This window comes from Amblyomma mixtum, chromosome 2 (assembly GCF_055824585.1).
Source record: "Amblyomma mixtum isolate Tamu chromosome 2, ASM5582458v1, whole genome shotgun sequence".
NCBI classification, from domain to species: Eukaryota; Metazoa; Arthropoda; class Arachnida; order Ixodida; family Ixodidae; genus Amblyomma; species Amblyomma mixtum.
The window spans coordinates 276647632-276674124 of record NC_143013.1 but is presented as its reverse complement, the minus strand read 5'-3'; positions in this window follow the sequence as shown (position 1 = coordinate 276674124).

Sequence of the window (26493 nt, the reverse complement as noted above, 5' to 3'; positions counted from 1 at the left end):
GGTACATTGTTGCTGCTTTCAGGGGTTACGTGTTAGCCGTTTTTAACTGATGCTGCCGCTGTGCCTAATACGGTCGTGCAGCTCCCGTCCACTTGGAATGGACAAGGAGGCAAAGAAAGGTATTTGGTTTGATTTCATTTCATTGCTTTTCATAGTGTGTCTCTTCAGCGGCTTTCATTTCCACTGCCCCGAACAACCCGGAACGATCACAGGCATTAGCCATGATATCAAGCATTGGATCTGAAAATGGCCGAGCCCGCTGCTTCAGGAAAACAAGCAGTTATCGTCTTGAAATGTATCAGATACTTGTTCACTGTTAAGTTGAAAGTCCCATGGTAGCTTAATACCCGCGCTCAAGAATGGGCGCGGCACTGCAGGAATATGACCAGTTGAAGCGCACCACGCCCCCCTACGGCCTCTGCTCCCCCTGGCCCCTCACGACGGAGGTACAGCGATAGATCGTCGGCATCGCGGGAAAACGCAGCACACCACTATGTGCGGTGCACCAGCTAGCCGGAGCCGTCATCTACGAGCAACTGCGCGACCATCTGCTTGTGTTCAATAACGGCTCCGTGGTGAGCGCAAACTGCTCGCTCGCCGCAGCGGCCACCATCCCCGCCCTGCAGCTGCACCGCTAGCAAAGAGTGGCTTATCTGGGCTCTTCGACCACGGCGGAGCTACTTGGTCTTCGCCTGGGCTTGGACCTGATGCTCACCCTTACTCCGCCGCCACCCAGGTGTGCTCTACTGTGTGATTCCCGTGCCGCCTGCAGATTCCCGGCCGTGGCACCCCGTTGCTCTGCGCGTTACGCGAGCGCATTGAGAGCCTCGCGGAGCGGAGATGCAGTATTCGCGTGCAGTGGGTGCCCGGTCACAGCGGCATCCGCGGCAACGAGCAAGCCGACGAGCTCGCCACCGCCGCACATCAGCTTCCTCCCAGCGACGAACCGCTAGCCCTGGAAGACGTGCGTGCGGTGATCTACGACCACCTCCATCAGCAACACCCGGACTCTCGCATCGCGCGAGGAGAGCGCATTTCTCTCGTCGGCGCGGGCTCACTGCCGCGCCTCCAGCGGCGGATGATCATCCGAGTGCGCGTCGGCTACGTGTGGCCCGGGGAAAGACGGGTGCGCCACGGTCTTTCGTCGAGCGACGCGTGCGCTGACTGCGGCGCAGTGGAGACATTATAGCACATGCTCCTTCGCTGTACCGCTTCTGCAGTGCCGCGTCGCGAGATGCTCGCGGCCTACAGGGCGCTGGGAATCATCCCGGACAGTCTCGAAGCCGAAGCTCGGACAGTCTCGAAGCTGTGGCCGCGCGGCAGTGCGCGCACCCGAGACAGAACAATGGTGAGCCTCTGTGCGTTCATCTAGCAAGCGGGCTTGACTTCCCGCTTGCTCTTCGACAGGTAGTACACGCGTGACACGAATGCTCCGTGGGTGCTACCTCGGACGCTACCGGGCGCCCCACCCCGGCCGCTAGTGCTGTGTGTCGCGCGCGCGATTAGTCCGAGACAGGACGCTACGTGCGCGCGGCTATGTACATGCAGTTTACTTCTTTTGTAAGTGATTCTGCGCAGTGGCCCATCGCGCGCACTTATTTTCGGACAATGCTTGGACATTAGCCCGCGAGCAGCGCGAACTTGATTGCTTTTGTATTTTGTAAATAGTGTACAAAGCTCTCCCCTATCCTTTCTTTCTGTCGCTCCCCTCTACACTTCTCCTCACTATCCTCTCCCTTTCCCTTTCATTTCCGCAGGCTGCAGCTCGGGTGCTTAAGATATTAGATAGCAGTTGCCGCGGCCGGCAACACTCTTTTGCTTCACTTTTTTATTTTTAAATAAACCACTACCACCACCACCCCCACCACCACCACCACCATGGTAGCTTCAAAGCTGCTACTGTCTACAGTGCCGCTAAATGAACATTGCCTTCTCGGCACTGTTTCGCAAAGATAACTGAAAAACTCACTGCTTGATTGCATGGCCTAAAATAATCGGCCCCATATGGATGGCGGCTGGAGCTGGTAGACGAAAACGCAGTCCTGCAAAAACATTACATTGGAATTAACAACACAAGCACCAACAAATTTTTTTCTGTGCGAAGAAGGAAAAGCATTACGGTTGCGTTGATGCAAAATCTGCTGTAGCACTAGACAGTACGCTCAGTTCTGATATAAATTCTCGCATAATACTAACGTCGCCAAGAGGGTGGTCGCAAGAACTGCGAACAACACGAGCTTCGCCAAAGTCATCTTCGATTTGCTTCACCAAGGCCCTGCCCAATGAACTGTCCTTTACCGTACCTTCTCGCTGGTATTTATACAGCTGCATAGACATCACTGTAGAAAAATACCCATTGTTTTTTAATATATAATCGTAAGGTTGGCTTAAGATTCGACTGAAAAAAAACCTCGATTGTTGGGTTTCCAGCGCAGGTGTTCATGACGTTTTTCTGGTTTGAGCGACGATGACGCAGTGGGTGCAACCAGATCACGTGGAGAACAGAAGGACAAAAAGACTCATGCCTGGCCCCGAACAATGTGCTCAGTTTTTTAGAAAAAAAATGACAATGCCCTCTTTTAGAACAAAGGAGACGAAGTGATCGGGGTAGCGGGCATGTAGAAAAAAAGAGTTGGGGTCTATAGTCGGCGCCAGTGGGAGGCCTCGGTTAGGGTTAGGGAGGGAACCGGCGGTGCGTAAACGCGCCGGGTATCTAGGTGCGGGAAAGGATCGGCGAAGTCATACTCAGAGACTGTCCGACCAGCTCGGCTGCTGCTGACCAGCGCCAGATAATTATCGACTTCCTGAAGTGGACAGCCCTTGGAGGGCTGTCCACTTCAGGACATTTGCCTTTAAACGGCAGCCCCCTAAGGGTTGCGTCGTACCATGTAAAGGAGGGCGGGCTTTGCACCCCTCTGCATTGCTTGTCAAAAAATCTTTCCATCACCACTGCTCGCAGCTTCACACGGATGTGCATTTCTCAGCACGCGGCATAATTGGACCTCGAGGTTGCCACTGCAGGTTAAAGATCCCCAGGTGGTCGAAATCGGTTCGGAGCCCTCCACTACTGCACCTCTTTGTTCCTTTCCTCTTTCACTTCCTTCTCTATCCCTTCGCTCACGGCGCGGTTTAGGTGTCTACCGAGATATGTGAGACCGGTACTGCGTCATTTCCTGTCCTCAAATTTACACTAATGGTTTTTCCTGCGGTTTGGGGGCATCTTCAGAGACGTCTTGGTTCTACCCCCAGGAGCCTTCTCTGTCGAAGTCGTCCGCCTATAATCAGTGGTCGGTTGCCCTCAGTCCAGGGCTCCGCTGGCCACTGCCGCCCGTTGAGCTCGCTGTACCAGACCTTGTTGGTCTTCGCAGCGGTCGCTGGACAGCAGAGTCTCCCACTGCTCCGCACTCGGGTTTTGTATTTTGGGGACCACGTCTATGTTTTGGCAGGCCCATGTGATGTGGTATAGTGTAGGTTTTTCGTCGCACCAGGGACATTTGTTCGTGTATATCGTAGGGTGCATTTTGTTTAGTACATGTAGGTTTGGGAAAGAGCCTGGTTGTAATTGTCTCCAAGTGACAGCTTCCTCTCTGCTGAGAGATTTGTGCGGTGGGGGATATCGCATTATTCTGCCTCTATAGTTTTGCAGTATGGCCGAGTATTCCCTGGGTGCTGGCGCGAGTTCCGCGGTCTCGTCGGAAGCTCGGAAAGTAATGTATCCTCGAGCTATCCTGTCGGCCTCTCGGTTCCCTGCCACTCCCGTGTGCCCCGGTACCCACACAATTTTGTGTCGGATCTTGTCGTTTTGTTCTTCCCGGTTTTTAATTCTGTCACTCGCTGCGAGGAGTATACGGAGGGCGTGACGACCTATCCTGCCATTCATGTAATTTCGGCAGGCTGTTTGAGAGTCCGTAAGTATTGTTAGTGACCGCCCGGTTCTATAGCCCTCCGCCACCGCTAGAGCAACGGCTACTTCCTCAGACTCTGCACACGGCTGCTTTTTGCGTTTCGCCTCCATCGAAACGCCGCCACCGCAGTCGACTTTGAATCCGGGTATTCCGGCTCAGTAGACGAGTGCCACCCGGCTAGTGAGAACACAGGTGCCTTTTGAGTTTTGCTTTCACCGAAGCATTAAATGCACTGCAGGAAAGGCGTAGTCGATTCTGGAATGGCTCCCTCCTGAGGACGCTTATAGGGTGGTAAAAACTTTTATTAGGCTATAATAGGACAAAAGGTATGCTTGAATGAGCCCGTAAGGGACCGGTCCTTAAACGCGCTAAGTAGAGGTCTGTAGTTTGGAACCCCCGTGCCGGTGACCGCCGCCCAGGCGCGTCCGACTAAGGCTTTTTTGGGCCTGTAAGACGTGGCAGCCGATCAGGATCGCCTCCCAGTCCTCCAGGGTTGGATTGGGTAGGGGGCGTATAACCGCATTAGAGGAGCAGGCCCACACCATGTGATAGGTGTCCGAAGACACTGGTCTACTGTGCGGGAAGCTGCCGCTAAAGGAGAGGTCATAATGCTTTAGGGCTTCCGGGCACAGCAATGTAGTGATTAGAAGGCGGACAAGGAGCCGCTCATCCGTCTTCTTGAGGCTTTTACATAAGCGGGGGTAAAGGTGATAACTGTCTTCACAGTATGTTGTAATATCTTTGAAGGCATAGAGCGGATTAAGATCGGGTTCCTGTTCGGGTGAAGAGGACAAAACAGCCCGGTTAGAGGGTGCGCGGCTGTCTGGGCCTGCTGCCTCGTTTACTTCCAATCCCTGATGAGCAGGAACCCATATAAAGTAATGGTGTGCGGGTGCGTATCCCGTATGCAATTCAAGTACTTTCGATAGGCTAAGAAGGGAGTCCAGCTTTGTTCGACGGTCCTACAGGCCCCTCGCGAGTCGGTGATTATGTATTTTGAATCGGAATGTGAGGCCTTGAGAGCCACCGCGGCCTCTTCTGTGTGTGTTGCACTGCGGTCTCTGAAGGTGAGGCCGTTAACTGTGTTCCTGTTGTGAACTTCCGCGGCCGTGTACCATCGCGCGAGGTGAGGACCGGAGGCGTCCACGTGGTATGCACCTGTTTGGTTGCCATAATGTCCGGCTGGCGCTTCCGCTCGTGCCAGACGCCCACCATTATGATCTTCGTGTGACCTGTTAGCTGTAATAGGCGGCACATGGCGGGCGTGTATCCACAGTTCCGGGATGTTAAACGTGTCTTGCATGTCTTGCAGAGTGGTCTGTTGGATATATAGTCGAGCAAGAAGGTGGCGACCCGACTCCGTTTGCGATGTGCGCTTTTATTGGCATGTAAGGTGAGCCTGCCGGAGCTCCCGGAAAGTATTGACCCCCCCATGGACATAATATGGCCCTTTTAAGTATTTGTGGGGAGGTCCAGGGCACGCTTATAACTTTTTGAAGTATGACCTCAAGGACATCTTCGTCTTGTTTCCGTAGGTGGAGCTAAGGAGTCGAATAGGAAACTCGACTGGTCACAAATGTTTTTGCCAGCTGCTAGGCATTTTTACTTCGTAACCCCCCGTATGAGTTAGAAACCGATCGTACCATGCGGCCCACCTGGTCCCTCGCATTTCGGAGTTCGGGAAATGTAGTGTCTGGCCGTCTGTGTTTGTGGATGTGGAGTCCTAGTACCCGTACACAGTCAATTCTAAAATGGGACCACTCTCAAGTGAGGGAGATTTCAGTTGCGCATTTTGGCGAGGACGGTTTTTTGTACAAATATCGATTTCTGAGGGGAACATTGAAAGCCACTTATCTTAGCGCGCTCTTGGGTGCGTCGAGCTTTGAACGGTAGCTTTTAGGCTTACCGATACGCATATATATTCTAAGGTTTTTAGGGGAATCTTCCAAGGTTGAGTATGTAAGTAATAAGGAAATTATGTCTTGTTACCACTCGCCCAAGCAGCACAATATGCCTGCGAAGGAATGCTGTTCAGGTGTCATCGGAAATTTAAGGTAAATAATGATTATCCTGTTCCGAAATCTTTTTTTCTGCAAAGTTTTTGTGAAAGCTGCATAGCTTTCCTCTGTAGGCGGATGGCTGTGATTCAATACACGCTAACGAGTAATTAATTCCTTATTACAAATCTTGTCCACCTTGGGGAAACAACCTAAGGGCGCTGGGTTACCACCCTTTCCTCTTGGAGTTAATCATCAGTTCAAACTCGCGCTATAATTGCTAGCAGTCCTGGCTTGCTTAATTGGTAGAGGTACTGCCCCGAACAGGTGGAGGGCCTTGGTTCAAACCCTGACCAGGAAACATTTTTCCTTAACTGCGAAGTTTCCGTGAGAGCTATACAGCTTTCCTTTGTAGACATACGGCTGCGCTTGGGAGTACGCTATCTAGCAATTACTACAGCCTCATAACAGGAATATATGGCCCGCACTGTTCGGTGGGCTAGGACCCTTTGCGTCTGTGGAGTGTTTAGATCCAAGCTGGGATACACGACGCCTCACGATCGAGCAGGTATGTGCGTCTTCATGGCGTCGCAGCCTTGAAGCTATAGGACAGTTCAGGTCACGTGCAGCACCGGTCACCTGAGAAATCTTCGCTTCAGCGTCATTCAACAGGTTCGAAGGTCGACACATCGTGCTTCCGATGGCCGTGCAGCGGATTCGCGTTCGAGTTAATGTTCTTTCTTCAGTCCGCCGTTACGGGATGATGTTCAACGGAGTTTTCCGAGGAATGCGGCTATAACAATGTGCTAAAAACTGTTTTTAGCAGCGCTGCTGTTGATAATGCCGCGCCAGTTGGAAGCCACCTACATACGATCAAGGGCCCTTGGCATAAACTTCTACGACATGCGTACTAGTTGAAAGGTCGGTGGTACGGGGATAACCCCGTACCACCGACGAACTTGCTAATTCGAGCTTGCTTGATTGGATGACGAACTTGCTGTCAGGCTTCTTCTGTTCGTTCACTGTTTCTTTCATCTTCTTTCATCTCCAGGGCTTCCGTGAGCAGACTGCAGTAATAGTGAACACTTGTTGAAAGCAGGGGGTTTAGGGTATATTTATTGCTGACGTGGTTGCTGTGACCAGCCTATGCTTTCAAATCTTTTCCTTAGTGAAAAGAAGGATTGTTGGGTGGGTTCGTTCATGTTTAAAGTAAGATTATTGCTTTTTCTTTTGCATCTTTTCGTTCAGCTCCGTCCACTCTGCACGCTGAAGTGGTAGGGAACCAGTTTTTTGCCATTTTAAAGGGAGGGGAATCGCCTCGGCGGACGTGGCTGCTGCAACGTGCACATTTATTCAGTATTTTCTTTCCCATCTATTTCTTTCATCTGGTTTTTGTCTGCACGCGGCAGCGATAATGTACCAGTAGGCAACTAGTTGAAACGAAGGAGGTAATGGTGGTATCAGTTGCTGCAGCAATCGCCTCGGATGACGAACTTGCTGTCAGGCTTCTTCTGTTCGTTCACTGTTTCTTTCATCTTCTTTCATCTCCAGGGCTTCCGTGAGCAGACTGCAGTAATAGTGAACACTTGTTGAAAGCAGGGGGTTTAGGGTATATTTATTGCTGACGTGGTTGCTGTGACCAGCCTATGCTTTCAAATCTTTTCCTTAGTGAAAAGAAGGATTGTTGGGTCAGTTCGTTCATGTTTAAAGTAAGATTATTGCTTTTTCTTTTGCATCTTTTCGTTCAACTCCGTTCAGTCTGCACGCTGAAGTGGTAGGGAACCAGTTTTTTGCCATTTTAAAGGGAGGGGAATCGCCTCGGCGGACGTGGCTGCTGCAACGTGCACATTTATTCACTTTTTTCTTTCCCATCTATTCCTTTCATCTGCTTTCTGTCTGCACGCGGCAGCGATAATGTAGCAGTTGGGAACTAGTTGAAACGAAGGAGGTAATGGTGGTATCAGTTGCTGCAGCAATCGCCTCGGATGACGAACTTGCTGTCAGGCTTCTTCTGTTCGTTCACTGTTTGGTTTTTCGCATCTTTCTTGCAACTCCCGGGCTTCTGTGAGCAGACGGCAGTAATAGTGAACACCTGTTGAAAGCAGGGGGTTTAGGGTATATTTATTGCTGCAGCAATTGCTTCGGCTGACGTGGTTGTTGACACGTGCTTATTCTATGAATTTCAGCCACTCACGCCGCATTCGTTCAAAATATGGCGGCTGATGGTGCAGAGCCAGATTCCCCTTCGAAATAAGTGGACAACTAAGAAGCACGCAGGAGCTACGCGCAAGCCTGTATGTCACCGGACACTCATCAAATCCTACACCGCAAGCAACATTTCCCGACAGACTGCACAAGTTGGACATCTGGCCATGCGTCTCTCCCTGCTAATGAGCGCATTAAAACGAATGCACGAAGCCTCCCTCTCCGGCAATAAGCGGGAGGCTACTGCAGCCCAGAAAGAGCGGAAAGTATCCCATGGTCACATATACTGACATACAACTCTACAGGATATCCTGTAGAACACTTCCTCCGAAACACACGAAAGTAACTCATGATTAAGCTATCAATTGGTGCAAGCTTAAAACTAATACCTTCCCAGCCTCGTGCTGAAGCATATCTACACTACTAAGTAACCAAATCAATCGCCCTCCTGAGGAAAACACCCAAATCGAAGGATGTTCTCGAAATTTAGTGCTGTGTCCAAATGAAGTTGTTTGTCGCGCTATCTCTATGAGGCAGTGCTGATTACCCGCAGTGTAAAAAGTAACCGCCGTTAACCTTTTTACAGGATTTAGGGCACAACATAGGAAAAAGAAGAGTGGGTTTTGTAAAAAAAAAAAATTGAATTCACTGGCGGCTTCCGTTAATGGCAGATACAAAGCAGGGCGGAATTCTGCACACGAAACAAACATCTTCAATACTACAGAAGCAAAAAAAAACTAAACGCCAAAGAATTCAGCAATGCGTGTGCATGCCAAACATTTGCTAACTAAGCAGTCGAAAACCGAAGCAATATAAAGCCGTTTAATTGTCACAATGATCAGTTAATGACCGAAATAGGAGAAACCTTACACCCGTTTATGATTATTGTCGCTACCAATGAAAAAAAACCTGGTGAGAAATGCACATTTCAAACACCACACGGAAAGTTCTCTTACTTAGAAAGGCTAGCTACCTTTCCAACATTAAAATGACTTTAAATCCGCTTAGCAGGATTTCAATGTTTTCTCATCATTTTCTGGGGGTCACCTCGCCCAGAGGTGACGTAAAGGCAATTTAGCTTCGTAACAGTGACGAAAATCTTCAATGAAAGATTCAGTTGAGTTAGAAGAAAGGAATTGCTAGCGCTAAGTTTCATTAGTTTCGTAGTTCGTCGGAGAGTGACCCTGCCGCTAATATTGTTTACTTTTCATTTAAGGCGGAAGCCTTTAATGCCTCATCGTTGTAAGCAGGAGTTGTCGACAGAAAATGTCACGCTTTTCAATTGGTCGAAATGCTCGTGACGTCACAGTGCGCGAATTTCAAATGGGGCCAATTGTACTTTGGCTAGTAACCATGCAACCAATCAAAGAGATCGTATAGTGATGCTCTAACTAAGTGGGACTGTGTTGAGTTAATTGATTAATTAATCACTTAGCCTAATTAAGATAGAGGAGAATGAAGAGGTCAGAGGAAAAGAGAAGACGCGCGTCGCAGCGACAACAGCGTCCGCGGAAGGAGACGCTGCTGAAAAAACAGATAAGTACGAAGCCGCATTCGCTCCACCACCACGCACTTCCCCACTCAGTTCGACGTTTCTCGTTTCATATACGTTGTGTCGAACATCCTAGACAGTTCCAACATTTGACAGGTGAATGACAGAACACGATGGATGGAAATACAATAATATAAATATGAAATAGCCTAATTAACCTTTCTAGTTAGACCGCATAAATCAATAAAACCGAGAACGAAATTGGTCGAGTTGGGGAATCGAACCAGGGTCTCCGGAGTGCAATACGAGCACGCTAGCCACTCCGTAATGCCAGCTAAATGGTTTGGAATGAACAAAGGCGCGTCTAGCTAATACGGCGTCTTCGTTCACTCCCATCTTCCCCCTTTCCCGTACGGCGAGGTGCAGGTGTCCACCCAGATATGCGAGAGAGATACATTTCCTTTCCTAAAAAAATAAATTTACCGTCCAGCAAGGCGTACAGCCGAATTGGCGATGGCGTTCTGTGGACTCCCTGGCAGCGTTGCAAGACGCTGTCGCGTTCCACTCTTACAGGCAAAGCTTAACATGTTAACCACACATCAGTAACACACGCAGACAGCCAATGCACGCGTCATTCGCTGGCAGCACTTGAATCATCATTCACAACCACATTCGTGGCAGAATGCTGTACTCAGGCTTTCGCCTTGCACCCACTTTAGCCGCCAAAGTGACTCCTAATTTTTCCATAATTGAATGGTATCATCATCATCATCATCAGCCTGACTACACCCACTGCAGGGCAAAGGCATCTCCCATGTCTCTCCAGTTAACCCTGTCCTTTGTCAGTTGCCGCCACTGTATCGCCGCAAACTTCTTAATCTCATCCGCCCACCTAACTTTCTGCCGTCCCCTGCAACGTTTGCTTTCTCTTGGAATCCACTCCGTTACACTTCAGGACCAGCGGTTATCTTGCCTTCGCATTACATGCCCGGCCCAAGCCCATTTCTTCCTCTTGATTTCACCTAAGATGTGATTAACCTGCGTTTGTTCCCTCACCCACTCCGTCCTCTTCCGATCTCTGAACGTTACACCTCTCATTTTCATTTCCATAGCCATTGCATGGTATGAGTGGTTCCAAAGTACAAAGCTGTGCATGGACTTTGAGAGACGTCGTAGTGAAGAGTTAGAGAGTAATTCAGACTCCCTAAGGTTCTTCACTTGCCACAGACATCCTGCAGCACATGTGAGTTTCTGTATTTCATCATCGTCATTAGCCACATATAACATTAGCCTAACTCTTCAGGATAGAGGCCTCTCTTAAATGCTTCCACTTAACCACCTCCTTTACCAGCTTCGGCTGCCTTATTCCCACAAGCTTTCTAACCTCATCCACCCATATGACCTTCTTCTGCCCAGAGCCTTTGGTTGGAATCCACTCCCTTAACCGTAACGATCATCAGTTTTCTTGCCTTCTGAATACATGACCCACATACTCCCGTTTCTTCCTCTTGATTTCGACTAGGGTGTCATTAGTGCGCGTTTGTTTTCATACACGCTCTGCTTTCTTCCTGTCTCTTAGCCTTATACCTGCCATTTTAAGCTTGAAATGCTTTTAGCTCCCGTTGTCGACAGGGTGGTGACGTCACGCAGAGACCGAGAGCCAACATCCGGGCACTGAATTCCGCTCGTCCGGGCACTAATTCCACTCATCCGGCACTGAAACGAGAGCATCCGGGCACCGTACGAGATTTAACAAGACTCTCTAAGCCCTCCTACAGGACCGGCATACAAGCGCGGGTAGCTTCACGCTGAACGGGTGGTGGCGTTCCTCTCTTCGTGTACGGTGCGGTTCGGGTGACAACCGAGATGACAGGGAATTAGTGCGCCATTTCCTTTCCTCAAAAAGCCTTTTGTTCAAAGGGCAAAGCATCACGCCGAACGGGTTTTGGCGTTCCTCCCTTCCTGTACGGTGCGGTTCGGGTGCTCCTAGAGATGACAGAGAATTACTGCGCCATTTCCTTTCCTCAAAAAGCATTGCGTTCAAAGGGCAAGGCATCGCACCGAACAGGTGGTGGCGTTCCGTGGACTGCCTGGCAGCGCTACAACACGCTGCCGCGTTGTACTTCTTAAGCGAAGCTTAAGCGTAATTGATTAGCAGCTAATTAGTATTTAGTCATTAACCAGTAATAAGTCACTTATTAGTAATTTGTCATTATTACGTCATCTGTTATGTGTGACGTAATCCAGTGGTGACGTCATCAGTGTCACATAGGCAAAGTGGTGCGGAAAACGCTTTCGCCTCTGCGCACTTGAGACAGTTTCGGACGCGCTGCAAACATTCTTGTCAGGCCTGAGTCTCGTCGTGTCCGCGTACGCTTCGTGTTATGCCCGTAAACATTTCATGCTTACTCTACTCTCGGTTACGGGAGAGGCAGAGAGCTTGTCTTTCCCGAGCTGTGGGACTAAATACGTTTCTGTTTGGTATTGTACATTTCAGAATATGTGTGTTTTCCATTCCATACCTTGCTGTGTTCTCACACATAGGAGGGCGCTCGTCCTGTGTCTTTCTTAGGTTGTTGCTTCTCACCCACTGAGTTCCCCACCAAACTGTGACTTACCAACTTGATGAAACTTCCACTTGGCTTAAGTGGAACCCTATTCGTTATCCTTCACCGTCTGCATCAGATTTGTGTCGGTTGGTGTCGTATATTTTCCTCTTGAGGGATATTAATAAAGTGCTTTACATCCCCTGAAAGTTCCTGCCAAATGCACTCCATAGCATTTTTATTCAACTAGTTATTTCACTCACGTTCTGCCAGTACCGAATCTGCCAGTACAACCTGCTTTAAGTGGATGTGTCCCTTACTACTTTTAACGCTTCCCTTTCTATTGTAAATAGCTGTTTCTTTGACTCTTAAACAATGCGATACTTTTTTGCCACAATAAGGAAGACGATGGGCATATGCGCAAGCCGCATGGCCATCGCCTGGTGCACGCTCCTGGCTGGACTAGCTGACCGCGGCCTGTTGTTGGCCCTGCTCCCGTTAAGAAGCATCGCCGAGTAAACCCTACCTTACACCACATTAATTTTTAGGTCTACTTTTGCTCTTCTGCTTTCTCTGTCCATGTCCCCGATCATCCTTTTGCTTATTGTTTCCTGGTTTACTCAACGGTGCGACTTCACGCGCGAATCATAGATTACATTGCCATTCCGGATTAATGATTATCCCCAGTTTTCCAAATCAAATTCTTTGAGTACCTCTCTAAACACGAAGTGATTAGTAACGGATGCATCGTGTCTCCTAACGTGATACTCCCTCTCATTGGTATTTTATTTCACTCTCTCTCTCTCTTGAAAGTTTATCGCCTCTGCGCAACCGCAACCACTTTAGGTATTTTCCAGACGCCTTACATGCGCCTCTTTTAAGTCCTGGTTACGCAATACCTACATGACTGCTGCTGCTTCGACTAAGTCAAGTTATTTCTCGTAAAATCCTATCATCTCCACTTAATTACGTCGGCCACGTCCAGGAGGCGCTGCCGTGCTGATGGGCTGAGCATCCGAATAGCATTGTCATTCTACAATTACTTGCCATTTTATTGCCCGACGTGTCATGCATCTATTGGCTACAGGCACAGGAATTTGTTCTTGGGTGGTCCCCACCGTTCTTCTGATGGGCTGAGAGCCTTCAGTGATGTGATGTATTTAAGAGCCATGAAGCACAGGAGGCGATTGTAGATTTTTCTTTATGGACACTGCCATCTTTTTACTAGACCTTAGCAGGGTGGGTATGGAGTATAAAAGTAAAGAAATACTTGAAAGAATATACACAATTCCAAGATGTCTGAACAAAAGAAAATTATCAAAAATTCATAAACAGAATTGCCAAATTAGAAAAATACATGTCTAACAAAGATCATACAGTGCCAAAATTCAAGACAATAAAGGTGGGTTTCAAACATTCTCAGTGAAGTTAGTTTTGCTGCACCATTAGTGAGATTATTCATGTCTGTAATTCTTCTGGGTAAACAAGGCTGCTCATAGGAGTAAACTCGTTGCTTTATTGCTGTTACTGCAAAATCAAATAGTTGTGTTATATCAGAAGGAATACAATATAATTTTCTCTGTGTTAAATAGTATTACACCTTTCATTAATTAAAAAAGTATTTTAAACGACAAATGCGCTTTCGGTGAACCTGGAAGAAAACCATTTACATTAAGGAGATCAGTAATCAATCTGTGACTATGGGTATTATAAATATACAGCACTGTGTACTCTCTCTAATTCAGCAGTGTAAGTTTTACTGAAGAGATCCCAGATTACGACGACTTTTTCTAACATCGGGCGAGTAATGGTCTTATTACTGAGGAAATTTACACTTTTGGTGGTGGACTTCAATGTACATCGAAGGAAAAGCAGTTTACGTAGGGCTTTATTTGTATGGATATGTGGTTATGTGGGAGTTTAACGTCCCAAAACCGATTAAGGCTATATATGACGCCTTTGCGAAAGGCTCCGGCAATTTCGACCATCTGGGGCTCGTTAACATGCATTGACATCGCACAGCAGACGGGCATCTAGAATTTCGCCTCCATCGAAATGCGACCGCCGCAATCGGGAGGCTTTATTTTTCTCATTATCAACGTGTTCTGTCCAGGATAGGTTATTGATGGACTGTTTATCCCTACGAGTGATCCAAGTCAATTCATTGAAACCAATACACCTTCTCGCCTTCGCTCCTTCTTCCAGCCTTTACCGTTCAGGAAAACCGATGTTTGTGTAATTACGCGGACTGATTTGTTGGTACGTTAAGGCACCGCTGTCACCGCTAACGAGGTGACCTATCTGCCACGCCTCTGTTCAGAGTTCCTATCTCGTTTGCGAATGGGCACAGCTCAAGTCGTCTCGTTTACATTATGTTTAGGACAGTTACACATTGTCTGAGTAGTGGACTACTTTACAATGACTTCAATGTCTTTGCTGCTGCTTCCACTCCACCTCACATGCTCTTCATTGCACATTTCTTTATTGCTCAGTTTAAATTACCACATTGCAGGTTACGTACCGCAATGCTGTAAAATGAAGTATCGTACATTTTGTGCATATCATGGTTTTTTTACGGTGCTGAGTAATTTTAATTTGTTTTTCATTTGCAAGAACTATAGAATAGTTCATTTTATTCTAATATTATAAATGTGCTTGTTTTTCATGCTGAAGATATATTCAATATCCGGTTTATATTTGAAGGCATTGGTTCTTCATATTCATTCGTGATTCGCATTATAAAACTGTAGTATTCGCATGCCCCTACATTTTCATATTGTCAGAGTGAGAGCGGCTTTTCATTCTTTTCTCTCAGCGGTCAGTGAAGCCCACCGTACCAAAATTATATTAACAAATTAATAATTTCATCGTCCTCACTAGAGCCAAATGCGGCATGTTCATAATGGCAACCAGCAGTTGGCGATTTCTTTTTGAAGGCGATTGTGAGCTGTGCACATTTCTGCGAACTAGGCTCGTCAGCAGCTGAACACAACACACTAGCGTTAACATAGTGGCGACCACTGTTATCGAATCCTATTCTTGCAGCGCTAAGCTACTGCCACACATGCAGCTAAGGAAGACGATGCGTCATAACAGGGCCAGAATTCGTGCACACGATAGCTCCGAATAAACTTCGCTTCCTGCCTTTGCGTAGACAATGCGTTTCTATTTTTGCAACGGCCACCTAGGCTCCTTTGTTGTATTGAAATGGACTGGGAGTTGGGTTGGTTGGTAGCAACAGATATCAGAGTGCAAGCACAAAATATCTACAAGAAAAAATATGGCCGACAGATCTCTTCTTGCAACAATTCCCTATACATAAACACCTTGCAATGATTGGCCTCTTCTTCCAATGAACTATTGCGTCAACAGTGACGCAACTATTGGAATGTAGTCATGATTTTTGTAAAGCGATCGACTGCAGGGGACAGATGGATGCTATATTCTTAGACTTCAAAAAAGCCTTCGACAAGGTTAACCACAGAAAGCTTCTATTTAATGTAAAAACTGTTTTGGGACATAACTGTGTAGTGCGATGGGTAGAGGACTTCCTAAGGGGTCGCAGACAGTATGTTGTCATTAGGGATAAGAGGTCCGATTGTTGCGAAGTTAGATCAGGTGTACCCCAGGGGTCAGTTCTTGGCCCCCTCTTATTCCTGATATACATTAATGACATGATCCGGGATTCACCAGTAAAAGCGAGGCTATTCGCAGACGATTGTATTATCTACCATGAAATTAGATCCGTCAATGACCAAATTCAGATTAATGATTATCTGCTCCAAATAGATAATTGGTGTACGGAATGGCAGATGTCACTGAACCCGCAAAAGACAGTTTGCATGACAATTACTCACAAGCTTGAGCCCCTGAACTATGTGTATAACTTGCAAGGTAACCCGCTTTCTAGAGTAACTGAATACAAGTACCTCGGCGTAACCATCACCTCAAATCTTAGCTGGGCAAAACATATTGACAACATTGTCGCGAAGGGAAACAAGCGATTAGGCTACATTAGGCGCGTCCTAAAACAGGCTTCTACGGACACAAAACTGACAGCGTACAAATGCTTGTACGGCCTTTACTTAATTACGCATGCGAAATATGGGACCCATATCACAAAAAGTCTGTCTCTAAGCTTGAGCAGATACAGAGACGGGCGCTACGCTTCATTTTCTCCCGCTATCGACGATTGGATTCAGTGACCCCTCTTTATGCGTAAGCAGATGTGCCTCTTCTTTCCCATAGACGAAAAGAAAAACGGCCAACTCTGTCTTATTGTGTAATAAATGGTTTAGTCTTGGTTAAGAAAGAACAATACATTAACGAAGCGAAGACACGTGTCACTCGTAATAAACATAATAAACACGTCCAGGTAGAAAAATTTTTTAAAGACTGTTTTAAATACTCTTTTTTTCCTGCCACATCGCCCGATTGGAACAGCCTTCCTAACCACGTTGTGAATGCCCAATCCCGAGAGCAATTTGCTACCCTCATGTGCAAACATTTAACGCAGGAGTGCACATAATTTGTACTATCGCGCTCAATATGAGTTGCAACGCGCGGTCATCGACCGGGGATCGTTCCGTGGTGTGCCTCCTCCAAACAGTCGCTCGGAATTCTGGGAGAAACTTTTTCCACAGCGGGGGTGCTGTTGTTTCCTGGAACAGCAGTTTCTCCCAGAATTCCGGGCGACTGTTTGGAGGAGGCACACCACGGAACGAGCCCCGGTCGATGACCGCGCGTTGCAACTCATATTGAGCGCGATAGTACATTACATTGACTGTATTTTGTGAACTGTGTTTGACTGTACTGGCTGTTTTATCGTACTGGCCTGCGTTTATAAATTTTGATGTTGTACCCACTCCTATCATAGTCCAGCTGGACTGATAGTATGTACAAATAAATAAATTACTTAACACTTACGGGCCAGAAACCTACGAACTAAAGAACCCCAAAGTAAGCCGGAGTTTAGGCGATAAAAACCCTACAACATACACTACGAAACAAAAAAAGACGCCTTGAGTAATAATCTTTATTACCAACAAACCAAGAATAGGCCATGAAATCATGGCTTCAGCAATTACAATGAAATTTTAAAAATGAAAAATAGCGCTTAGATCAACTTCTTCAGTACGTTGGTGTAAAATAACTGTACACGATGTGTTAGTCGGACACGGAGTGGCCGCAATTATAGATGCATGTCATAAAAATGACTTCGCAGAAATCAGCGCCATGCAACCGTATCTCTTTTTACTTCTCCAGACTGCTGAGAAAAAAAGCTTCCTCTTATTAATCAAACAGTAAAAATCTCCTCAAACCGAGACACCGTATCGACGGTGTGCGATACAACGCCTCTGTCACTTCCATTCACGCTCCGAGCGCTTCATTATCGGAGTAATGAATTTAAATGCGAACAGAACAGTGAACGCGAGCACAAACGATCACACGTTTTACCGGTTGGAGAGCAAATTCAGGCGTGGCCTACTGACACTTCCGCAGACCGTTTTTTAGGCTTTCCAAGCGAAAATCAACCTCTAAAGCATTATGCCTCCCTTGTGTAATGCCTTCAATTTCTGCAATTTTCGCTTCAGTTCTTTTGATCGCGTTTTATTTGACGCTGATAGTACATCGCGAGCTGCATTCAATGAGGTTCAGTCTGCAGAAAACATAAGTAGCTTCTCAACCGGACGCTTTAAGGTCATTGCCGAATGTGACCCAAAAGCGCTGTATGTAGCACGTTTGTCATCGTAGTTGCCTGTGCAACAATTTCACCTCTGAGGCCTATGCATTACAAGTTGTACAGGTAATTATTCACGTACGAGCCTTCAAAATCGGGAACATAACATCTTGCAGTCAGAGAAAAGATCACCAAGTGTTAAGCCGCAGAATCAACCCCTTGCTCAGAGTTTGAGCAGCTGCACTTTTCGAAAAGCAAGAATTCTGCCTAGCCATAACAGCTCTTTCTGCAAAGAAATTTTAGCCATTGCGGCCACTAATTGAACGAAACTTGAACGAAACTGAACGAAACTGCCGCAGCGTCGCACTTCCTGTATGCATTCATCAATAGATAACTGTTTTTGCATAAATTAGAATGAAGAATTTGTACACGCGCTGCTATGTACATACTAAAAAAGTTGCATTTTGCAACCTGAACATTTTCCAGAAACGTGACGCAAAACATTTCTGGGGCTGCTTAAGGAATTTACGTGTGATTATGCGAAATGTTTTGTTGGTTTGGTTCATGGGGTTTACCGTCCCAAAGCGACAGCCGCTTTGAGGGACGCCGTAGTGGAGGGCTCTGGAGAATTAAGTTGGTGCAGTTTTAAGCCCTAGTACTCACTATTAATTCTTAACATTTCGTATTTTCTTGTCATTGATGACGAGTTTTCTAACATCATCACTTTTTGGGCGTCGACGGGTTTCCCTGTAAATGAGCCACCGGATGCTTTTGCCTTAAACATATATTTCCCGAAATTTTTTTCTACGTCTTCCTCACTTCAACTGCGGGCCGGGCCTTAACTCAGAGCCTAGGGCTGGGCCGGACGGCCTCATGCACGTACAGCGTCGAGCCATTCCAGGCGTCACGTCGGTAGCTTAGTGCACAGGCCGGGAGCAGGCTCATAGTTGCGACTTGTGCACAGGCCGAGTATGTGTTACGATACGCATTGCTCAGACGACAATGGTGCTGTGTGCCTGTGGATTCCAAGATGACGGCCTTTTAGATAGCTCTGGTGCGAGCTAGTTCTTTTCGTGCGTCTGTTTCCGCGCTGTCGCACATGCCCCTGTGCCCTAAGCTTTCAGCTCGTTCTGTACGCGCTGAGACTATGCCTCCGCCGATGACTGAGGCGAGAGGGAGTTTTCCAGCACTGAGTCGCAAGAGGACGAGGACTTTGTTTTGTGCCTGTTCTCTCCACGGCAAGGACTTTCTATCTACTTCTGGCACGCGCGGCTTTTTTTTTTCGCGTGTCTCACTGTGGGCTGACGCACCTGCCGCTTCGATAACCCCTCTAAGTAAAAGGTGCCACGACGGCCGACAAAACTGGAATCTTAAAGCGATAGTTGTTTCGCTCACTACCAACGCCAAGTCAACACCACTCCCGATTTTCTACGTAATGGGGTCCTTAAAAGTTTTGCTTTAATAACAAAGAGGATATAGCCGTTATCATTACATTAATAGGACCACTCTAAGATCCCGGCATAATTAGCACAAACAATTATCAAATTTTTATTTCTATAGTCGGGCAGACATCCCGAAAATTCGGCACACTGTCCACGTCTGAATGTGGAGGCGTTTCTAATTGGCTCGTCCTTTGTCTGGGCCTCGCAATATTCACAGGAGAGCCATTGTCATTGGCTTTTTATTTAATAACTTTAAGAAGAAAAGAAGGGTGTGATATATAGCGATCCGCAACAAGGTGCTGCTGAGTGTTTGCTTTCCGTTTTAAGCTTTACTATAGCGCTCTTTTTAGCAAACTGTAATAAAGCCCCTCATGTAAAGCCCTTACCCGAGGGCCCTTGAGGTATCTGTAATAAATAAATAAAGAAAGCCTCCTCTATTTCGTAAACGTGAAATGAACCCAGTATGTCTTGCCGTATATAGCAACCAGCGCAAAAGACAAAGCTAAATAATAATCGCGCATAGTGCGCACTTCCGGTCATGCGTTTAAAATATACAATAGCCTGCACTTGCGTTCGCATTTTGGCTTCGATTTACCTGTGCAGCAAGACAATGCTGCGATACCATTGTTCAACTTGTGCTAGCATTACTGACAATAAAAAGGAATGTCTGTTTCTACGGTAACTTTTCTGAAACGCATTTTTGTTCTTATAACAGGCAGCGAGACTTAGGGTAATTCCAGGAAAATCATACATTGCACTTCGTAAACGACTCCTCGGTGCTTGCATTTCTAAGAACTTGGGGTCAGAACAAAGGATCACATGGTAGGCCCAATCCATTATAGAGCTAGCCGCTATGCAGGATACAATGCTGCGATGTGCATGTGAAACAGGTGGAGTTGTTTTTAACTTCACTGAAAAAAAAAAGATTTTAAAGGAGAGGGCACTTTTTCACTGTACTGTGAGCCTTAAGCTTCTATGCACACATTTATTTTAATGATATGCAGCGTGTGAACTTCTATAACTTTTATGGTATAGAGGCAGGAAATGTGCGAAATGGTGACATTTCGTATGCTGTTTCTTCACATTAATGAGGATTAGATTTTGTAATGGAACAAACATTTTAATTCACAGGGATGGCACTTTGTTCCAAATTGGAAAAGGATCAAGGTAAAACGGGTAATTGTATTTTAGAGCCTGCCGAGCAGTGTAGTATAAAAATTTGCGCTCGCACATATTTAATATGCATGAACTTTTGAGCTGCAGCTTTACACTGGTTGAAAGTTGAAACTTACAGGTGCTAGTAATTTTATGGGCGCTGTCATTAGCTCGGCGTGTTTAGTTACATTTTACACAAGCAGTATAGGAAATTCGGAAAAACTCTTTTAGTTCGCAGGCTACCACCACGTGCTCCATGACTCTGAGCATCAAACATTACCGGGGGAATTTCGAATGTTTGGTACGCCCCATTAATTTCTTTCGGCTGTGAAAACTCTGGGTGCGAGCGCACGAAGCATTTATTAAGTCAGATCCTGTGGCGCGTAGGAAGAGGTATTCATCGGCGTCATATTTGCGTACCATTTCACGAGAGGCGTAAATTGTGTCTCAGAAGTAATACAAAATCTATACCAATGGAGTGCAAGGAACTCACTGGAGATTAACATGAAGAAAAGAAAGGCAGTAGTTTTCACTTCGGGGTAATGAAAAATAGCCTCGGCCTTAAATACCACATGCGGTTTGATACCCATAGAAATTGTCGATACATTTAAAAAACCACTGGGCGTATGTCTACACAAAAGACACGCCGAGGAACATGAATATATTTTATTAATCACAAAATTATCAAAATCACTTGCACATTTATCAAACATCCGGTCATTCTTACTTCAATCGGTGAACCTGCATATATATATAGAATGCCTTGATTTTTTCTCACATCAAATATTTCGTTAAACTTCGGGGAAAGGTCACACTTACTAACATCAATCGTAATTTGTACTATCGCGTCCATGTAATAACCTTTTTTCAAATTTGTAGGTTTCGCCGTGCAAGTTAACACTGCTGAGTTCTTTGAACGTTTCAAGTTAGCCAGTGTATATAAATTGTATTGACTTACTTTGGCAAAAAAGATACAAGCAGGCACTTAAAAATAAAAATAACTGCAATAAATAGCCCAATTAGGAAGGCGAACATCTGAACGCGACACTCGCTCTCAGAGCATTAGAAAAGCCCATATTCACGAACATATTTAGGTGGCCAAACGTTGAGTGATTTTAATTGTTAATGATTTTAATGATTTTAATGACGTGGCCCAAAATCGTCAACTGGCGAGCAGCGAAGCGACATTTCTTTAAATTGAGCTGAATCCCGGCTGCCCCGAGGCATCTCAAAACGTGCTCCAGGCGAACAAGGTGCGCCTGGAAATCTGGGGAGAAAACAACGATATCGTCCAAGTAACATAAGCATGTTTTCCATTTCAGGCCGCGCAGTATGGTGTCCATCATTCGCTCAAAAGTGGCAGGGGCATTGCATAGTCCGAAGGGCATGACGTTGAATTCATACAGCCCGTCAGGCGTCACAAAGGCTGTCTTGGGGCGGTCATCGTCGGCCATCGGGACTTGCCAATACCCCGAACGGAGATCTAACGATGAAAAGAATTCAGCTCCCTGCAGGCAGTCAAGTGCATCATCAATGCGGGGCAGCGGATAGACGTCTTTTCGGGTGATTTTGTTGAGGTGCCGGTAGTCAACGCAAAAGCGGATAGAGCCGTCGTTCTTGGTGACAAGTACGACGGGGGAAGCCCAAGGACTGTGCGATGGTTGTATGAGGCCACGCTGCAGCATATCATTCACCTGGGTGTCGATAACCTGGCGTTCCGTGGCCGAAACGCGATATGGGCGCCAGTGTCGATCCGATGGGTAACAGCTGAAGTGCGGCCCAAACGGTGGTGAGAGAAGTCAAACGATGACCGAAACTTATCTAGCAGGGCCGCAAGCTGGGTCTTCTCCGGTGACGAAAGATTCTCGTCGATTGAGCCCGCGAAGACTGCCTCGGAAGCGGGTTCAGGGGACGGTGGGGAAGAAGTATAATGGAATTATGGAATTGAGTGGGCGAGTTGGTTTTCCATCTTGACAGTGAAAGCGCTCAAAAGGACAAGGACGACCGAAAAGGAAAGACATACAAAGCGCTTACTTTCAACTGATTTTATTTCATGCGAAAAACAACTTTATACTCATAGCAATCACTTGCGCATGCTTACAAGAACATTACCAACGAGTGATAGCTGGCACGTTCTTTCAGATAACCGGCATGCCCGATGTAAGATAGGAAATCTCTTTATCCGACAACAAGTAAGAAGAAGTAAGTGACGACACTTGCAGGCGGCAGGAGTCGTCCTCAGAAGGGTCCCATGCGACGACGGAGGGGAAAGCCTGGACACATTCCAAGCATTCACCGCGAAGAAGAGTGGAGGGGCACAGGAATACATTCGTCAGGGGCAAGACGCTGCAGCCGGCTTAGACGGTAAACACGGCGAATGGCAGGGGTAGACAGTGGCGAGAAGCGAAGGAGTCTGACGGAATGAAGATGACAGGGCCGTTGGATGCAGAGTCGCAATGAACAGAGACGAGCACAGCAGAGCACGGCGGGGTCATGACGTCATCAGCCACAGTTAGCTTGAAGCACAAGTTAGTGGAAGCTTTCACCGAGTCGTCGCCGAAGGGAAGAAGGGTTACAACACGTTACAATATTATTAAACAACTTCTCTGCAACAGATGAGTCAGGAAGGTTAAGAAATTGTCACTGTCCAAGTCTGCTTTTACTATCGCCCTGTTAAACCTATTGTCATAATCACCACGTACATGTGGATACCATATGTTTCACATGTCACTCTTAATGCTTTAATCCTTCCTCGTGATTTTTGCCTTCATTTGTTCTTGCATACGAAATAATTATTCAAAATGCGCAAGTCTATTTTGTACACATAAGTTTCGTATGCCGCTTTGCCCTATACATTTTACATCTTCTTTCGATCTTGCAAATAGACGAGTTGCAAAAAGACGTGTGTTGCAGCAACGCCTACGCAGAAGTACGCAAAGCTCTTTGCGGCCGCCGTTGGGCAGGAACGGGCCGAGCGGACGTAGATCTACCTGGCTCGCTTGTCGCCGAGTGCATTCTTGTTTTCTGGACTTTGTCGTTTTTTTTTCCTATCAGTCGACTGCATTCAATGACCTGTCACCTGAATTGACCTCTCTGAACCTGTGTACGCAGTATGGAAACTTCGACAAATCTGGAAGAAAAGTAAATGTCCCGCGTTCATTGGGCACGCGCCTCAAGAATGCGGGCTCTGATTCTCTAGCGCCTTCCGACCGTGTTTATTTGCACGCCTCACTGCATTTGTGTTTCACGCCGGTAAAACATTTGCTATAATAAAAAAAAAACGCTGATTCCACGTCTACGGGGTGGGTTAGTAACCGCAAGTCTAGCTGAGGACACTTCCCACTTGTGCGGTAACGTGCGACCTACGTGTACTCTATTTAGTTTCATCAGGCATAATAGCTGAAACTATATGATTTTCAGTAAAGACGCTGCACTGAATCACTTGAGGCACATTTGTGGGAGAGCTGGTGATGGAAAGTGCTTATTAGTGTGCAGGTAGTTGCTGTTTACGTACGTTAACGCTAAGCTAAGCAATGCGCTTAAGGATGGAGTGCGTTATGAAAGAAGAATAAAGAGCGGGGTACTGCAGAAATGACACGATGTCGGTTTGCTGTACAAGCATCAAAACCATTCCCATATCTGGAGGCCCCCACAGCTCGTCTCCGCGAAGTGGCATCTTCATTTCTCTCTACGTTGAGGTCAAACTTGTGGACAGGACTACGCGTACACTTGGCTGTTTGATTGCTAGTATTGCTAAACCATTTTGGGCAATACCTTCCCGTGTGTCACCCGACATATTTCACCTGAGGCAAAAATGGGACTTGTGGGCAGTCCTATATCTTGAACCCATGGTAGGGCACATTGCAATAATTCATTTTATTTTCAGGTCTCCTACCAAAGATTCCCCAACACATCTGGACATGTACAGTAAGTAGATTGCGGTCATAAAAAAGGATGAATGAGTACTTTATGTTATGTCAGAGGTGACCAGAGTTGGCCCGCTTCCCTTTGTTCACAACGACATCGTCCCTAACGTTGCAAGTGGTTACCGGCATTTGCACCAAGCATCCCTACCATAATTGTTCGCATTTATACAAAGTAAAGCTGCAAAGCAACCACCACTAGCTAAAAGGATGCTACTTCAAAATGCGCCAGCGTCGAATAGGAAACGGCATGTCACGAATTTCGAGCCTCAGAGTGCGAACACCAGCGGCACAGCGGACGAAACTCTCCTGGCATGCACAACAAGCATGCACGTACTGAAGTCATTGATACAGAAGAATTCTCTCTTCAAAGTGAAGATTTGAACTGCATTCCTGAGAGCTGGGGAGAATCGCCACAGAATTGTGCCAAACAGCGATTGTACTTGCATAGAAAATATCTCGCTTTTGGAGAAGCAAGTACGTGCAAACAGAACAAAAGTTTGAGAAGCCTGAGAAGGAGTACGGAGCCTCAAACTTGAAAATTTTAATTCAAATTAAAAAATTTCAAAGTAACGAGCTGGATCTCCTACAAGGTCAACTGATACTAGCAGCGAAGAGGATAGAAAACCTAGAAGAGTTACCTCCCTTTGGGATTGCACGATTTAAACACAGCAACGAAAATATAGAGTTCTATACCAGCCTTCCAAGATACAACCATTCCCTGTTGCTCATCAATTAGTTGATGTTGGAGATGGCGATTGATTTGATTTGATTACAAACATCTTTATTTCTTCAATATTCTCAGAACATGTGGGTGGGCTGCCTAGTCCTGTAGTCCACTGGCTGCTGCTGCTGCGCTGGCCCTCCCCACCAGCCAGTGCTGACGGTCAGGGTCATCGCTGAGCAGAATAGCCTCCCACTGCTCCTCCGAGGGGTTGAGAATGGGGTCAACTAAGGGATTATATTGGCATGCCCACACCATATGGTAGAGGTTAGCTACCGCTCCACAATGTGGACACTGCGGAGAGTATAGTGTAGGGTGCCACTGGTGTAATTTAGCTGGTGTTGGGTATGTGTTGGTTTGTAGTCTCCTAAGGGTGTTCTCTTCTAACTTGTTGAGGGATTTGTGTGGTGTTGGGTACTCCTTTCTGGCTATTCTGTATGGCGCAAGATTGTCAGCATACACTGCTGAACCAATTAGGTCGCGGCACCCTTCATGGTCATCAGGGGGAGACGCCCGGTATAGAAGAGCTCGGGCATGCCTGTGGGCGGCTTCGTTTCCTCCTGGTAGTTCCAGGTGACCGCGGAACCAGATGACTGAGACTTGGTTGGGTGGATGCTTAGTAAGCAATGACAACCCTGACTTGTGAATTAATCCGTTATTGAAGTTGCGACAGGCGTTCTGGGAATCAGTGAGCACAACGGCGTTGGGGTTTGATGCTACAGCCAATGCAATAGCTTCCTCCTCTGCGTGAGTGGGGTTAGATGTTTTCACCGAGGCGCAGTTCACCATCGACCCTGAAGGCGTTGAGACCACAATAGTCATGACTCCATTCTTTGGTCCTGCTGTGTCCACGTAAAGGGTGTTAATTTGCTTGTCCCATTTCTTCTGCAGGGCTTCACCTCTTGCTTTCCTCCTCTCGATGTTATATGCGGGATGCATATTCCGCGGAATGGGGTGCACGTTTATGCGTCTTCTCACATCGCGTGGGACCTCTTCTCTTTGGTCAATTGTATAGGGCAGATTAACATGCATTTTTTCGAGCAGTTCTCTGCCGGGTTTTGTAAGTGCGAGCCGATTCAGTTGTGAGAGCCATTGTGCTTCCCACATCTCTTTGAGGGTATTATGTACTCCTAGAGCCATGAGCTTTGCCGTTGGCGTGGAGTTCGGTAGCCCCAGTGCCGTCTTGTAGGCGTTCCTGATGTGTACCTCCAACTTTTCAATTTCCGACCTGGAGAGGTTAAGGAATGCCGTCCCGTACATTATCTGAGAGATCACGAAAGCTTGCACTAAGCGGATGGTGTCCCTTTCCTTCATGCCATGGTGTTTATTTCGGATATGATGTATCATCCGGAGGATTTGCTCGGTGGATGTTGTAAGCTTCTTCATAGTGGTGGTGTTCTGTCGCCCCTGCGGGATATACTGCC